The sequence below is a fragment of the Hypanus sabinus genome, chromosome 4 (genome assembly GCF_030144855.1).
Source record: "Hypanus sabinus isolate sHypSab1 chromosome 4, sHypSab1.hap1, whole genome shotgun sequence".
NCBI classification, from domain to species: Eukaryota; Metazoa; Chordata; class Chondrichthyes; order Myliobatiformes; family Dasyatidae; genus Hypanus; species Hypanus sabinus.
In genome coordinates, this window is record NC_082709.1 from 117,641,872 (window position 1) to 117,659,524 (window position 17,653).

At 42.2% G+C, this 17,653-nt stretch overlaps 1 long non-coding RNA gene across 1 annotated transcript; it reads left to right on the plus strand.

Moving 5' to 3' along the window:
• Nucleotides 1-12: 12 nt before the first annotated feature.
• LOC132393141 (uncharacterized) lies at nt 13-16,902 on the plus strand. The gene is made up of 3 exons (XR_009511764.1): nt 13-153; nt 3,840-3,924; nt 16,055-16,902. It is a non-coding gene; the product is annotated as an uncharacterized LOC132393141 (long non-coding RNA).
• Nucleotides 16,903-17,653: the final 751 nt, after the last annotated feature.

Genomic DNA, 17,653 nt, shown 5'->3' on the forward strand with positions numbered 1-17,653 from the left:
CAGCGGCGTCCCGGCGCGATGGGAGCTGTGCGAGAGGGAGAGAGCGGCCCGTCACCGGCCTCCTGCCGAGCAGAGAGCTGTGAAACCCCCAGCCCACATTCCGCTCACTCGAGCGCTGTCAGTTCCCTTTATGTTATCTAGAGTACCACGCAGGTAAGGGACTTGTTGCTGCTTGTTTAATAGTCGGCGCAAGTCACTGATTTGTGGGTATCACAGTCGTGCGGCAGGGAAATAGACCATTCGACCCACCTCGACAGGTGGGTGCCCATCTGTATTGATCCCATCTTCCAAAGTTTGATTAAGCCTCTAGACACTTAGGAAAAGTTGTCACCGACTCTGCTTCCATCACTCTGGGACAGTGAAATAGAAACAGAAAATAGGTGCAGGAGTAGGCCATTCGGCCCTTCGAGTCTGCACCGCCATTCAGTATAACTCAGAACCCTGTACCTGCTTTCTCTCCATACCCCCGATCCCTTTAGCCACAAGGGCCATACCTAACTTCCTCTTAAATATAGCCAATGAACCGGCCTCAACTGTTTCCTGTGGCAGAGAATTCCACAGATTCACCACTCTCTGTGAAGAAGTTTTTCCTCATCTTGGTCCTAAAAGGCTTCCCCTTTATCCTTAAACTGTGACCCCTCATTCTGGACTTCCCCACCATCGGAAACAATCTTCCTGCATCTAGCCTGTCCAATCCCTTTAGAATTTTATACGTTTCAATAAGATCCCCCCCCCCCAGTCTTCTAAATTCCAGTGAGTATAAACCTAGTCGATCCAGTCTTTCTTCATATGTAAGTCCTGCCATCCCAGGAATCAATCTGGTGAACCTTCTCTGTACTCCTTCTATGGCAAGAATGTCTTTCCTCAGATTAGGGGACCAAAACTGTACACAATATTCTAGGTGTGGTCTCACCAAGGCCTTGTACAACTGCAGTAGAACCTCCCTGCTCCTGTACTCAAATCCTTTTTGCTATGAATGCCAACATACCATTTGCCTTTTTCACCGCCTGCTGTACCTGCATGCCCACCTTCAATGACTGGTGTACAATGACACCCAGGTCTCGTTGCATCTCCCCTTTTCCTAATCGGCCACCGTTCAGATAATAATCTGTTTTCCTGTTCTTGCAACCAAAGTGGATAACCTCACATTTATCTACATTAAATTGCATCTGCCATGAATTTGCCCACTCACCTAACCTATCCCAGTCACCCAGCATCCTCCTCACAGCTAACACCGCCGCCCAGCTTCATGTCATCTGCAAGCTTGGAGATGCTGCATTTAATTCCCTTGTCTAAATCATTAATATATATTGTAAACAAATGGGGTCCCAGCACCGAGCCTTGCGGTACCCCACTAGTCACTGCGTGCCATTCTGAAAAGGTCCCATTTACTCCCACTCTAGATACTCGCCACCCTCTGGGTGAAAAATACACTTCTCAAATCCCCAAATTCATTCAGTCCCTTTTCCCAATACATGTTGGGTAATGACTAATTTCTCTCAACTTTTTAATGGTTTTGTCCGTTTCCTGTAAATTTATTTACCTGAAAGCTTTCACCATCCATCCTATCAACAAATATGGTGTGTTTTAGTGGCAAATAAGTTGAAATGAAGGAAGGAACAGGGAGCAGAGCTAAAACTGTTGGTATAAACTAAGCTTGTCAGAGGAACAAGAAGGGTAAACATGTTGGCAAATGTGGCTGGAGAAGCCCTTAAGAGCTGCAGGGTAGTTAGACTAGTAGTCACATCAAGGTGCTGGAACAATATTACCAATGCCATCTCTGTGATGTCCTCCAAATCCATTGAAAAGGTTGCCAAAACAATGCCAATATTTTTTACCAGCCTAGCACCCCCCAGCACTGAGACTGTATACTCAACTGGGTGTGGTGACTAGATCATATTTTCCATGTACCTGGCATCAAAGTCCTGAAAAAAATGTTAACATCTTTACTGACATATGGAAAACCCTGGTCCACAAAGGAGTATTTAGGAAGGCACCAAGCACCTTGAGTTTCTAAAATGGGAACAAGTGGAGGCCATGTGTAAATAGCAGAAGCTGAAAGCAATATCCATTAAGCAAAATCTGCCTCAGCTGTGGCAGACTTTGTGCATTCTGTTTAAGACTCATAGCAATCTCAAAACCCATGGAATTGAGTAAACGCAAACCATCTTTGACTTCAAATGACTGTCAAAACAAGGAAGCTTTATAAATTCTGCAGAGTGCTTGAGGAAGTAAAAGGTAATCTGTCAACTTGGAGCCGACCTCAGTCCTGCTGTAATATTGATGTAGTTGGTCTATGATGACTTACTGAACTAAACAAGATGTTAACGATGCATCTTATTTGAGTTGATAAATAATAATGTTTATGATTTTCAGACTCATTTTTAGAGGCATTATGAATCGGACTCAGGATTATTATCACCATCTTAGATTATGTGAAATTTGTGGGGGTTTTTTGGCAGCAACAGTAGTGCCAAGACATAAAATTACAATAAATTACAAAATAAATAGTGCAAAGAAATTTAGTGAAAACTAGAATTTCAATGAGCACAAACATATTTTTGTCCTTAGTTTAAAAAAATAACTATTTCAATAGATGAAAGTATTAAACGTAAATCAGAATGCATCGTACAAGAGGCGTACAAGATAATGAGAGGATAGTCAGAGACTTTTACCCAGGGGTGAAATGGCTACCACGAGAGGGCATAGTTTTAAGATGCTTGGAAGTAGGTACAGAGGAGATGTCAGAGGTAAGTTTTTTTTACGCAGAGAGTGGTGAGTGCGTGTAATGGGCTGCCAGTGGTGGAGGTGGAAACGATAGGGTCTTTTAAGAGACTCCTGGATGGATACATGAAGCGTAGAAAAATAGGGGGCTATAGGTAAGCCTAGGTAGTTCTAAGGTAAGGACATGTTCGGCATAGCTTCGTGGGCCGAAGGGCCTGTATTGTGCTGTAGGTTTTCTATGCTTCTATATTAATGTTAGGATTGAAATATTTTTGGAACTTATGCCATATCAGACCATTGGAAATTTATGGTGACTGGGGGGTAAATTGCTATTTTCGAAGTATATTCAGGTGAACGACCCCTCCCCCACATTATAGGGCGTTGCCATCTGAGAAAATTGCTCATATTCTGATTTCCAGTAACACAAAGACACATCATTTGTGCTTACTTAAAGAAACACAACTTGAAAAAAAATAAGCTTTGGGTTTATTTAGTTTACTTTCCTTCACATAACTTGTGTGAATTCTACAGGGTTTGAACTTGTATTCCCCAAACAGCCTGTACATAGTTTGAGGCAGCCTATGTCAATTTAAAATGTCCACCAACATCCCAGAGGCTAAAGATACTGTATATTTGAATTCCACTGTTTGAGGAGCTCACAAGGCAAGTACAAAGTATAAAATTTTTTATGCTTTTGCCTGTTTTATTTCAATGATAAAGAATGTGTACTGACAGGGTACTCAAAGAAAGCCAAGTTAAAGGAAAAGGATATATTCAAAAATAATGTGTAATAATAGGAATGGCACAGATAATGATGAGGAAGGTTGTTGATAGTGTTATTCATTTGGTTCCAATACATCGTTCTTCTGATAGCACTGGACAACACATTTTTTCGAAAGTGTTGATTACTCATTATGTTTTTTAAATATATATGATAGACCACAGGGAGCTGAACACAAATATAATTTCAGTCTACTTATATCACATAGGAATTTGGAGAAACAAGATATTAAATTTTATTGAATATAATGCATTTAATTGCATAATGGGCTGACACTTTGCAATAATTCAACTGAGATAAAAATGTTTTGTTGATGATTTCCATTTGTACTCAGTGTTTGAGGCTTCTTGCTTAACCAACCTCGACAAAACGGAGTAAGAAATTGCTGATAGTGACCAACTGTCTGTTCATTTAAAAAGGTAGGAAGAAAAGTCATATTCAATTCCCTTTCAGTTTTTTTATGACAAACTTGAAGAAATTCCATGTGTTCTTTACAAATTAAGGTGTACCCACATGATCTGGTAACAGTCAATGAGATCTAATTGAGTTTTCAGTTCTCCATGGGAGGACATTCAACTGAAAATTTGTTCCAACAATTTCAGATAAATAGTTAATTGATTTAAACTATCAACCTTTGTAATAGCTTATGTTTTCTACTAAACAAGTTGATCTAGATCAGAAGAAAAACATGGCTTCAGAAAGTAGTGTTGATCATTTTAGTGCAAAAAAGCCTCTTCAAAAAGTGTGCTTGTACTCTGATTATTCAATGTATTGTGGTATTCATCTGAACATTAACTGCAATGTTATTTGGTGGACTTCAATACAAATCATTAAATCCCTTTCTCGCAGCTAAATATATGAAAAGATTAAGAACATTCTGATGTTTGGCTCTGGGGCCCAAGGCTGAAGCTGTTAACACTACTTTTCCTATTGTCTTTATGGTGTCAGGAGCCATCCTACTCTGCAACAAAATCTTCTTATAAGCTCCTGCTCCAAACTCTACATCGACATCCTTATTGGACATTTATAGTCTCGTTAAGGTGTGTAGAAAGTAGAGCCGTGATAACAGTGTCACCATGTGTATTCATTGACTGTCCAAGACCTCTGCAGGTTAGTTCAGCTACTCGACTGCCCGCAATAATTCTTCCACTACTGTCAGGTTTCAACTGATAATTCCTGTGTTTTGGCATATCAGTTTTGAAGAACTCTTGTCAGATAATGCAGCTGTTATAGTCCACCTCTTCTCACAATCACTCAAACATTGCTGACATGGATCTGCTTTGTGTATGGCAATATTGGGTAAGTTGATGTTCTGTACCTGATTATGTTTCAAAGTATCTGTGGTGCAAATGTGACACTCTGCAGTGTATAACAACCACACAATTCATACTAGCAATTTTAAAACCATCAGTAATAGCCAAAAGGAAAGCAACCAACTCCTAAAGCAAACTTAAGTTAGCGAGGAATGTGCTGCAACCGTATCCTAATTCAACCTTTCAATTTCAAAATTTGTCAGCTGCGCATGACATCTGGCTCTATTCTGGGTAGAATGTTTCTCTTCAAAACTCCAATTGAATTGCATACAACTCTGTTGTAATGACAGCATATTTTGTGCAGATGGATTTTCAAACATTTTTCTTTAAGCCTTACTGGTCAAACAATGCCAAGGTACATTGTATTCAGTTTCAACAAATTTTGTGACTTGTCAGAATCTCCCCACCTTCCAAAATTATGGGGGGGGGGGAATATTATTTACAGTGAAAGGCAACACATTGAGACTACTGTCTCTAGCATCCAAGGCTTCAGAGAACTGCCTGTGTGCATCAGATTCAAATGGTGAAGCACTAAACTACTGATATTGCATAAGAACAATGTTGTATAATTTGTTGTTTTGTCTCCGTTCTCAAAATTTTTCCAGGGATTACTTCATTGTGCTTCTTGGCCAGAAGCCATTGGCTTTCAGCTTCTGAAGCCATCATGAATTCAGCTCTGCTTTACTGCAGCACATCATTTGACTTACCTACCCCACAACATTCACTGGTGGACCATGCAGGCAGAAAGTGTCCTTTGCCATGACCTATGATATTTCTATTTTAAACCTACCTACATTTAACCCTTCTACTTAGACTCATAGGGAAGTATAGCACAGAAACAGGCCCTTTGGGCATCTAGTCCATGCCAAAACCATTTAAGCTGCCTACTTCCATTGACCTGCATCGGGACCATAGCCCTCCATATCTGTGCTATCCATGTACCTATCCAAGCTTTGGTTAAGCATTGAAATCAAGTTCGCATGGACCACTTGTGCTGGCAGCTCATTCCACACTCTGTGGAATCCACTGAGTTTCATCTGAGTGAAAAAAGTTTCTCCTCATGTAGACCCAGATCCCTTTGTTCTACTACACCTGTCAGTGCCCTACCATTCACTGTGTAAGACCTACCCTGGTTGGTCCTACTGAAGTGCAAACCCCCACATATGTCTGCATTAAATTCCATCAGCTATTTTTCCAGCTGATGCAGATCCCTCGGCAAGCCATGATAGCCTTCCTCACTGTCCACTACACCTCCAGTCCTGGTGTCATCCACAAATTTGCTAATGCAGTTAACCACACTATCATCCAGATCATTGAACTAGATGATAAACAACAAAGGACCTAGCACCAGTTCCTGCAGTATACCACTAGACACATGCCTCCAATCAAAGCAGCAACCTTTTATTACCACTCTGGCTTCTCCCACAAAGCCAATATCTATTAAAGTTTGCTACCTCATCCTGAATGCCGAATGATTGAACCTTTTTGCCCAACTTCCCATGCGGGACCTTGTCAAATGCCTTACTAATGTAGACAACATCGACTGCCTTGCCTTCATCCACTTTCCTGGTAACTTTCTCAAAAAATGCTATGAGATTGGTTAGACATGACCTACCACGTGCAAAACTATGCTGACTATCCTTAAACAGTATACGTTTAATCAAATTCTTATGTATCTGGTCCCTTAGAATACTTCCCAATGACTTTCCCACAACAGATGTTAGACTCATCGGCCTATAATTTTCTGGTTTCTGTTTAAAGCCTTCTTTTAACAGCAGAAGAACATTGTCTATTCTTCAATCCCCTGGTATCTCTCCTGTCGCTAAGGATGTTTTAAATATCTCTGCTAGGGCCCAAGCAAATATCAGTACTTGCCTCCCATAGAATCTGAGGGAATACCTTGTCAGTCCTTGGGGATTTATCTCCCCAGATTTGCCTCAGGGTAGCAAACACTTCCTTAGTAATCTGTATAGGGTCTATGAATTTGATGCCACTTTGCCTCACCTCTATAGACTCTGTATCCATCTCCCGAGTAAATACAGATGCAAAGAATGCATTTAAGATCTCCCCCATTTGTTTTGGCTCCACAATTGGATTACCATTCTGGTCTTCCAGAGGACCAATTTTGTCCCTTACAATCCTTTTGCTCTACTTTAGAAGCCCTTAGGATTCTCCTTTGCCTTGTCTGTTGGAGCAACTTCATGCCCTCCTTTAGCATTCCTGATTTCTTCCCTAAGTGTTTTCCTGCATTTCTTGGGCTCTATAAGTACCTCATTTGCTCCTACTTGCCTATACCTGCTATGCACCTCCTTTTTTTTCCTCTAAAGCAACATTCCTTGCACTTATTATCTTTACCTTTTATTCTCACAGGCACATACAAGCTTTGTACTCTCAAATTTTCATTTTTGAAGGCCTCCCACTTTCCAAGTACAACCTTGCCAAAAAAACAGCCTGTCCCAATCCACACTTGCCAGGTCATTTCTGATACCGTAAGAATTGGCCTTTCTCCAATTTAGAATCTCAACCTGCAGACCAGACCTATAAATTTTGCATATTTCCTTTGAAACTAATGCCATTGTGGTCACTGGAGACAAAGTGTTTTCCCTACAGAAACTTCTGTCACCTGCCCTGTTTCATTCCCTGATGGCAGATCCAGTAATACACACTCTCTTTGGGACTTCTATGTACTGATGAAGAAAACTTTCCTGGACACATTTGACAAACTCTGTCCCATCTAGTCCTTTGACAGTATGGGATTCCTGGTTAATATGTGGAAAGTTAAAATCACCTACTATAACAACCTTATGTTTCTTGCAACAGTCTGCCATATCTCTACAATCTTGTTCTTCTTGTTATAGGGATCTACCCTTATAATAATGATATGTGAGGCACCGAGATAATCTATATTTACTGAAAGTAACCTTTATTGTCTCAACTAAAAAACACATAGGTTCACAAACTACCTACCTGTGTGCAAACCCCCTAGAATTCCATGATCCTCCAAGAACAGCCAATAAAGACAAAAACTATTACCCCAGGAAACTAGTCTAGGCCAGCTAGGTGTTCCTCATGGTCCTGATCTCTGTGTATTCATGAGGGCTTTCACATCTGCAATGGCCTCTGGAGAGTTATCACCATTATGTATTCCTTACTCTTATTGTGTTCCTCATCAGTTGAACTGATGGGACCTCCATCTCATTGGCTCAAGGTCAGCTGACCTATCTGGGTCACCTTCCTTCTGGCTCTCGTCCAGGGCTGCAACCAACGTTGTTCTATGGTTTCTGCCCCCCAGCCTTGTGTATTTGTTCCTTTCAACTCTGACTGGTCCAAACCAGGTGATCCAGACACTGAGTCTAATGAGATTACAGATTGCTTCTCAGGTAGGTCTGCCACTTTACATAATAAAGTGAGAATGGTTCCAGGTTTAGCAGGTCATTACTTGAAGCTCCTTATGTCCACATTTCAATTGCTCTGATTAGATTATTCCACAGCAAGAATCAGTTCAGAGTTCACAAAATGGGGGGTGGGGGAACAAAGACAATAGCTTTGTCTGCTTTCCTTGATCTTGATTCACTCAAATCCACTAATTTGTAGACTGTAGTTCTTTTTGTCTACTTCCATTGTCCTTAATTCACTCAAATCCTCTAATTTGCAGACTTCAGTTGTCATAAGGTGGGCGTTGAGAGTGGACCCAAATACAAGACACAGACACTGAAGTACTAGGAACAGGACTAGGTGTGTCAAGAAAGCAAGGGAAGTGGGGGAGAAACAACGCTGGAGAAGACACAGGCCCTGGGCTAGGACCAGACTAGGAAAGCGGGACCTGGATGAGGAACTGGGAACTTGGAACTTGGAACCTGGAACCTGGACAAGGACTCCAAGCCAGAGACTGGACAGGGACCCAGAACCTGGGTCTTGACTTGGGCTCGGACTCCAGATCTAGGTGATGACAAGACGTGGCAAGGCAACAGGACTGGACGTGGGGGCAGGACGCTGGACTCCTGGGCTGGATGAGGACATGAAGTTCAGACTTGGTCTTGCGAGGCAGGAACGCGGAACACAGAGCCGGGACCCCTCCATGGGAACAGGATGTAGGGCCAGGACTCAAACACAAACACAACGAGACAGTTCCCAACACTAGGTAGCAGCAAACAGCCAGACCTACCTAGCGAAGACATGGACACAGAGACAGTTTCCAATGCTAGGTAGCAGCAATCTGCTGGACCTACCTAGCGAAGGCATGGACATAGAGACACTTCCCAATGCTAGGTAGCAGCAAACAGCCAGACCTACCTAGCGAAGGCATGGACACAGAGACAGTTCCCAATGCTAGGTAGCAGCAAATGGCCAGACCTACCTAGCAAAGGCGTCAACACAAAAGGACAGTTCCAAACAACAAAAGATGGTTCCTTATCTGGACAGAACTCCAGTCTTGCTCCGATGGTAGAACTTGATTGCGAGAATAGGCAAAGACACAGGCAGGACTCCAGGCAAAAGGTAGCAGGCAGGGCTCCAGCCAAGGGCTACAGAAGGGAAGGGAAGGGAACAGTCCAGCCTCAGGGTAACAGCGAAGATGACCTGGCTTACCCAACAGAGGCAAGGACAGGAAGGGACAGATCCAAACACAGGGTAACAGCAAAAAAAAAGCAGCCTGACTTACCCCCACAGAGGCAAGGACATGATACTGACAAGACAAACCAGCCCCTATACTCGAACCCAGGGCCTCTTATATTCCCAGCCCCAAGATGAGCATCAGATGCCTATGATTAAGCCCAGCTGAAACAAGGGACAGCTGGAAGACCCAGAGTCTGGAGTACATGGACTAGAACGTGGATCTCACGGACTGGACCATGACATCAGTTCCTTCTGGACAATACTAAATACCTAGGACTGTTGGGTGATCTGTAATATAGCCCCATTAACAAGTGAAAATCTGCAGATGCTGGAAATCCAAGCAACTCCCACAACATGCTGAAGGAAATCAGCAGGCCAGGCAGCATCTATGGAAAAAAAGAACAGTCAATGTTTCGGGCCAAGACATGGTCATACTTTTCTTATTGCTCAGTTCCACCCATTATGCCTCACTAGTCGAGATCTCCAGTCTGTCCTGATGGAGCAGGGATATGACATTTTCCATGACTAGTAATGCCACCCTCCTTTATTCCCTCCCATTCAACCACATCCAAAACAACCAAACCCCGGAATACTGAGCTGCCAGTTCTGAACCCTCCTGCAACCAAGTCTCACTAATGGCTACAGCATCATAATTCCAGATTTTGATCCATGCCCCGAGCTCATCCACCTTTCCTTGCATTGAAATATACTCAGCTCAGGACACTTGTTGCACCATACTCAATCTTCTGATTCCTGACTTTGAGATCTTATCAACATTAGCCTCCACAACTTCTCCACCAACTGTTCTGGCACTCTGGTTCCCATCCCCATGCAACTCTAACTTAAAACCCCCCCATGCAACTCTAACTTAAAACCCACCATGCAGCATTAACACACCTTTCCACTAGGATATTAGTCCCCCTCCAGTTCAGGTGTAAGCCATTCCTTCTGTACAGGTCCCACCTTCCCTTGAAGAGAGCCCAAAATCCAAAAATCTTATGCCCTCCCTCCTACACCAACTCTTCAGCCACGTTTTATAATCTTAATTCTGGCCTCACTAGCACATAGCATGGGTAGCAATCCTAAGATCACATTCAGGAGGTGCTGCCCTTTAACTTAGCATCTGACTCCTCCCTGAACTCCCAATGCAGAACCTCTTCACTCGCGCTACCCACGTCATTGGTACCTATGTACATAAACCATGACTTCTGCCTGTTCACCCTCTCACTTAAGAATACAGAGGACTAGATCTGAGATGTCTTGGGCACTGGCACCTGGGAGGCAACATACCATCCAGGAATGTTGTTCTTGCCCAAAGAATTTCCTGACCGTTGCCCTAACTAACAAACCCCTATCACCACAGCATGCCTCTTCTCCCTCCTTCTCTTCTGAGTCACACAGCCAGATTCCGTGCCAGAGACCTAACTTCTGTGACTTTCCTTGAAAATTTTTAGGTTTTATTGTTTTACAACATTGAATCATAGAAACATAGAAAATAGGTGCAGGAGTAGGCCATTCAGCCCTTCGAGCCTGCACCGCCATTCAGTATGATCATGGCTGATCATCCAACTCAGAACCCTGTACCTGCTTTCTCTCCATACCCCCTGATCCCTTTAGCCACAAGGGCCATATCTAACTTCCTCTTAAATATAGCCAATGAACCGGCCTCAACTGTTTCCTGTGGCAGAGAATCATGGTGGATTTAGTTTGGCTTTTTCGGTACTAAACAATAGAAAAGACTTTTTCATGTTAAGGTGAAAACAGATCTCGACAAAGGGATCTAAATTAATTACAAATATGACGCAACATTGATTGCATTAAGTATTCACCACCTTCAAGTCAGTATTTAGTATATGAAACTTCGGCAGCAATTACAGGCATGAGTCCATGTGGTTAGGTCTCTATCAGCTTTGTACATCTGGTTACTGCAATTTCCCCCCATTCTTCTTAACAAAATCACTCCAGTTCTGTCAGATTGTATGTGGATCGTGAGTGAACAGTCCTTTTCAACTCCAGCCACAAATTCTCAATTGGATTGAGGTCTGGACTGTGACTTGGCCACTCCAGGACATTAACTCTTTTGTTTTTAAGACATCCTTTGTAGCTTTAGATTCATGCTTGGAATCATTGTCATGCTGGAAAAAAATTTTTTGTCCCAGGTTGCCGTTCTCTTACAGACTGCATCAAGTTTTCCTCCAGGATGTCCCTGTATTTTGCTGCATTCATTTTACCCTCTACCTTCACAAGCCTTCCAGAGCCTGCTGCAGTGATGCAGCCACCACCATGCTTCACAGTAGGAATGGCGTGTTTTTGATGATGTGTGGTGTTCGGCTTATGCCAAACAACTTTTAGTCTGATGGCCAAAAAGCTCAATTTTGGTTTCATCAGATCATAGAACCTTCTTCCAGCTGCCTGCAGAGTCTCCCACATGTTTAATGGTAAACTCTAGCCAAGATTTCTTTTGAGTTTTTTTTCAACAGTGCCACCCTCCCATAAAGCTGCAACTGGTGAAGCACCCAGGCAACAGTTGTTGCATGCACAGTCTCTCCCATCTCAGTCACCGAAGCTTGTGACTCCTCCAGAATTGTCATAGTCTTTTGGTGGCCTGCTTCACTAGTCCCCTTCTCGAACAGTCACTCAATTTTTGAAGATGGCAGATTTATAGCTGTACCATATACTTTCCATTTCTTGATGATTGACTGTACTCCAAGGGATATTCAGTGACTTGGAACTTTTCTTGTATCCATCTCCTAACTTGTGCTTTTCAATAACTTTTTTTGCGGAGTTGCTTAGAGTGTCCGTTTCTCGTGGTGTAGTTTTTTTCAGGATATTGATTGACCAGCAGTTGGACCTTCCAGATACATGTTTACTTTTACTACAATCAATTGAAACACCTTGACTGGACTTCTAACACCAATTGTCTGCAGCATTGATGATTTGGTGTGTCGTATTAAAGGGTGGTGAAAACTTATGCAATCAGTTATTTTGTGTTTAATATTTGTAATTAAATTAGATCACTTTGTGAAGATCTGTTTCCACTTTGACACAAAAGAGTCTTTTTCTGTTGACCAGTGTCAAAAGAGCCAAATTAAGTCCACTGTGATTCAATGCTGTGAAACTAAGCAACATGGAAACTTCCAAGGGAGGCAAATACTTTTCGTTGTTGAGAGGAATGGCCCCAAGGGTACTCTGCACTGGCTGCTTCACCCCTTTTCTCTTCCTGACTGGCACCCAATTTCCTGAGTCCTGCACCTTGCGTATAACTACTTCTCTATATGTCCTATCTATCATCCCTTCAGCCTCCCAAATGATCCAGAGTTCATCTGGTTCCAGCTCCAACTCTTTAACATGGATTCTTAGAAGCTGCAGCTGGATGCACTTCTTGTAGTTATAGTCATCAGGGACACTGGAGGTTTCCCTGCTTTGCCTCGTCCTGCAAGAGGAGTATTCAACTATCTTGCTTGGAATCTCCTCTGTTCTAACTGAGCAGATTTAAAGATGGGAAGGGGAAAAAAATTAACCTAGAGCCTTTTTTTTCCTTTGCTTTCTCTGACTGAAGCCTTGAAGAGCTAAAGCCTCAAGCTCATTGTTTGCACTGCCTTCTTTTAATTTGCTGTTGCTAATCAATCCCAGTCACAGATTGGTTGCTGGTCAGAGCTCAATTATGCTGATGTGACCCGCTGCTACCTTTTTCTACTTGGGCAGTGGACCTGCATGAAATCCGCTCCTCTCAAACTTCTCTCACACACACATAAGGAAATCTGCAGATGCTGGAAATTCAAGCAACACACACAAAATGCTGGTGGAATGCAGCGGGCCGGGCAGCATCTATAGGAAGAAGTACAGTCGCTGTTTTGGGCTGAGACCCTTCGTCAGGACTAACTGAAAGAAAAGATAGTAAGAGATTTGAAAAGGGGAGGGGGAGATCCAAAATGATAGGAAAAGACTGGAGGGGGAGGGATGAAGCTAAGAGTTGGAAAGTTGATTGGCAAAAGGGATACAGAGCTGGAGAAGGGAAAGGATCATGGAACGGGAGGCCTAGGGAGAAAGAAAGGGGGAGGGGAGCACCAGAGGGAGATGAAGAGCAGGCAAGGAGTGATTGTGAGAGGGGCAGAGAGAGAAAGGGGGGGGAGGGGATAATTGATAGATAGATAGATAAATAAATAAATAAGGGGTGGGGTGAGGAGGGGCATTAATGGAAGTTAGAGACATTGATGTTCATGCCATCAGGTTGGAGGCTACCCAGACGGAATATAAGGTGGTGTTCCTCCAACCTGAATGTGGCTTCATCTTGACAACTTCTCTCAAACTCTGATGACCAGATTGGTTGCTGGTCAAAACTCTATTATGCTGCTGCGGCACACTGCTGCCTTTTTCTACTCTGGCAGGGGACCTGTATGAAATCCCCTCCTCGCAAACCTCCAATGTCCAGATTGGTTGCTGGTCAAAACTCTATATTTCTTGGTGAAAGGAAATATTCATACTTTATTCTTTCATGCACTTTCATTCATAAACTGATCATTTTCTCTGCTCCACTACAGTATGAGCCATTTTCAGGTACAAGAAGAAAGTAAACCAGTTATATAGTTGATATCACAGGAAGCTGATAGTGAGCAAGCCTTTAAGGGGGAGAATTACAATGCAAGTTGTTGGAAATGACTGAAAGAAAGTGTGAATGGTTTGACAGATTTCAGATATTACTGTTTTACTAATTGCACTTTAATTCCCTGTGAGAAGCCTCATTCTCTTTTATTGCATATTCAGTTGTAAACAAGAACACTTTCTCTGTTATGAACTGCAGACTGGATGTTCCCGATGCTCTCACAATGAACTCTGGTAGAAGTTAGAGCACAGTAAGGAAATGAAGACATTGGAAATGAATGCAGGACATCCTGCGCAATCAAGTTTGCAGCATTAAATCTGTCATCTGAGAAATTCATAGGTCACAACAGTGTTTACTTCATATTTAATCAACTTATGTTAAACACATTTACTAAACATTGGACATGATTCAGAGCAAATGGTAGACATTATAAATGATATCAAAATAACAAAAATGTTTACAGTGCTAAAGAAATCCTCTCTGCAACCATATGCACCTTGGGTAGGAGTGACTCGTGTGAGGCTGAAGTGGAGCACAGCAATATATATACAGTATTTTAATACTTCACAGTTCTTTGTGAGAATCAATGCCAGCTCTCAGAGCAATCTGGGTAGCCCACTTATTTCCCCACAATCTATTCTCTCACACATGCTCATTAACAGCTCCCTCCCCCAATTCTTCTGTACCCATTTATATTCACAGCCACCAAATAACCTACCTACCAATATATTTTTAGGATGTCAGAAGAAACCAGAGCGCCAGGAAGAAACCCATGCAGACAGAGTGAAAGTGCAAACTTTACTCAGACTCAGACAGCACTGGAGGTGAAGATTGAATCTGGGTTTTTGGAACTGTGAGGCAATGCTATTACTTTTTCACTATTGTGCTAAACCAATAGATACTTAACAGAATTTTCTATCCAAGATATCCAGATAGATTTTGGAGCAGGAACTTAAAAGAAGATTAAGATGGTGTTGAGGTGTTGGGAGGACAAGATCTTTGTTGTATATGAATTAACACTATTGTGAAAATACTCAATGAGTCTTAAGAATACAATGTACAAAAACTGCTCACACTTCACTCAGCCTTTTCATGAATGCTTCTGAATTATGGAATATTTAGTGTTACTATACAGAAGCAGGTAAAGGACAGGCTGCATGGATTTCCTCGCTTTACTTGTCCAGGTGCAGCAGTGAGCAAAGAAGTTTCTACTGCATCCTCTAAGGAGCTTGTGAATATCTGTGGCCACGTTTAACCAATTTGTCAAATCTTATAAACGAACTTGAGTAGCAGCATTAACCCGAATGGCCTCAGTAAAGGAAATTCAGCCTTATGTTAATTTTGAAGGATTGAGTAACACTGCTACTACCATCAGGTCTAAAAAGCCATTAGAGGGCTGATCAGCCATATATCTGTTTCGCTGTATAGTTGCTCAGATGCTGCAACCAAAAGATATGGATATGGGACGTTTTGGTTGTATGCCCAGACCTCTAGCATTGAGCTCATTGACAATGTTGAATGGAATGGGAGGTGAGTAACGTTTTCACCAGTATCACAGCAAGCACCACAAAGGGGTTGAGTTTTCTTTTAAAAGCTTTGAGAATGTAACCACTGTAATTTTTCTGACTGAAAGGACAGGTGCCAGATCCACCTCGGTGCCAGTCAGCTGCCTCTCACTGATTAAACCAGTGAGCACAACATTCCCATTATGGTGGGTCTCTGAGTCCAACATCTGCTCCCAGCTTCTATTTTAGTGTCTGTATTCACAATCTTTTCATTATTCACTCAATTCAACATAGCCTTCAGGACTTGAACTGAAAATATACAGAAGTTTTGCTTTCATCATTCTGGTTGACATTTGGGATTCTTCCTGCATTCAGCGACAAACCAGATTGAGGGAGATGGCGGAACTCTTTTGAAGCAGAAGGGTATGAATTAGTCAGAATGCATGGGCAGACTCTAGCTCCCAGACAATCTTACAAAAAACAATTTATTCAATGTTGTTTCTTGTTTCTTCAGGTAACACTGCACCAATGGTGCGGGGAATCTGAGGAGACAAAGTATACCAGATCTACACAGTGAAGATGAAGGTTTTTATGACTGGTGGCAAAATTTCTTTTCCTGATTCCCTCCATTTGATTGTGTAAAGTTCAAGGATGTCGGACAGGTGATCTTCAACTTAGAGAAGTTTTCCTAAACCACAGCTGTCAGGATAACACCAGTGGTACTCATGGTCATCCAGCCCTTTGCAGAGAAGAATGAATGGAATCGAGGCATGATTGAAGGAACTATTAGCTTTCTGTACTCAACAGCTCTTGGTTGATACCTTTCAGAATCTCATCCTGCTCAGCTTGCTGATTTAGATTCAAACAATCTTTAGGAAAATGGATAAACAGTCCCTGATCTTCTGATCAAGAGGTGGAGCAGCTAATTTATACAGATCAATGGGTGCCAGAAGCAGCCGTCCACTTGCTCACACTCATAATTCCTGGGTAATGCTATTCCCCTCCTTCTGTTTGTGTGTGGTCTGCAACCCCCTTTATGACAGGTTTCTCCAAAATAAGTTCTTCCTGGAGACTTTGCAAAATAGCCCCACTCTCACTTCCTTTCTCTGAGCTAACGGTTCAGCATAAGCCTTCAGGAATTCAATTGAAAATGCTGTAGAGGCAGCTTTCAATTAACAGGCTGTTACCAGCCTTTTATATGCTTCCAGGTACGCCAACTGAGATGAACATCAAATAGAACATCGAACAGTACAGCACAGGAGCAGACCTTCCAGCCAACAATGTTGTGTCAAACCAAATTAAATGGCCAACTAAACAAATCCCTTTTGTCTATACAGTATCCATATCCTTCCATTTTCCTCGTATTCATATGCCTATCTAAACGTCTTTTAAAAGTTCCTAATGTATCTGCCTCTATCACCACCCCAGGAGGCACTTTCTGTAAAAAATCTTGTCCCTCACATCTCCATTAAACTTACCCACTCTCACCTTCAATTCATACCCTCTAGTAACAGGCATTTTGACCCATGATAAAGATATTGGCTGTCTATTCTATAAACCTCGATTAGATCTTTCCTCAGCCTCTGCTGTGCCAGAGAAAACAATCCAAGTTTGTCCAACCTCTCATTTTGGCACATGTCCTCTAATCCAGATAGCATCCCATTAAACAACTTCTACACCCTCTCCAAAGCCTCAACATCCTTCCTATAGTGGGGCAATTAGAACTGTATGCAATACTCCAGATGTGGCCTAATTAGAGTTTTATAAAGCAGCCGCATAACTTACTGACTTTAGAACTCAATGCTTCAACTAATAAAGACAAGCATGCCATATGCCTTCTATCAAATGTGTAGCCACTTTCAGAGAGCTATGAACTGAGACCCCAAGATCCCTCTGCTTATCAACGCAGTAAAGGATCTTGCTGTTAGCAGTATACCATCTCTTTACATTTGACCTACCGAAGTGCAATACTACATATTTGGCTGGATTAAACTCCATCTGCCATTTCCCCACCCATATCTGTAATAGATCTATAATCCATTGTATTCTTTGTCCAGTCTTTTATGCTATCCACAATAGCACCAATTTTCATATCATCTGGAAACTTACTAAC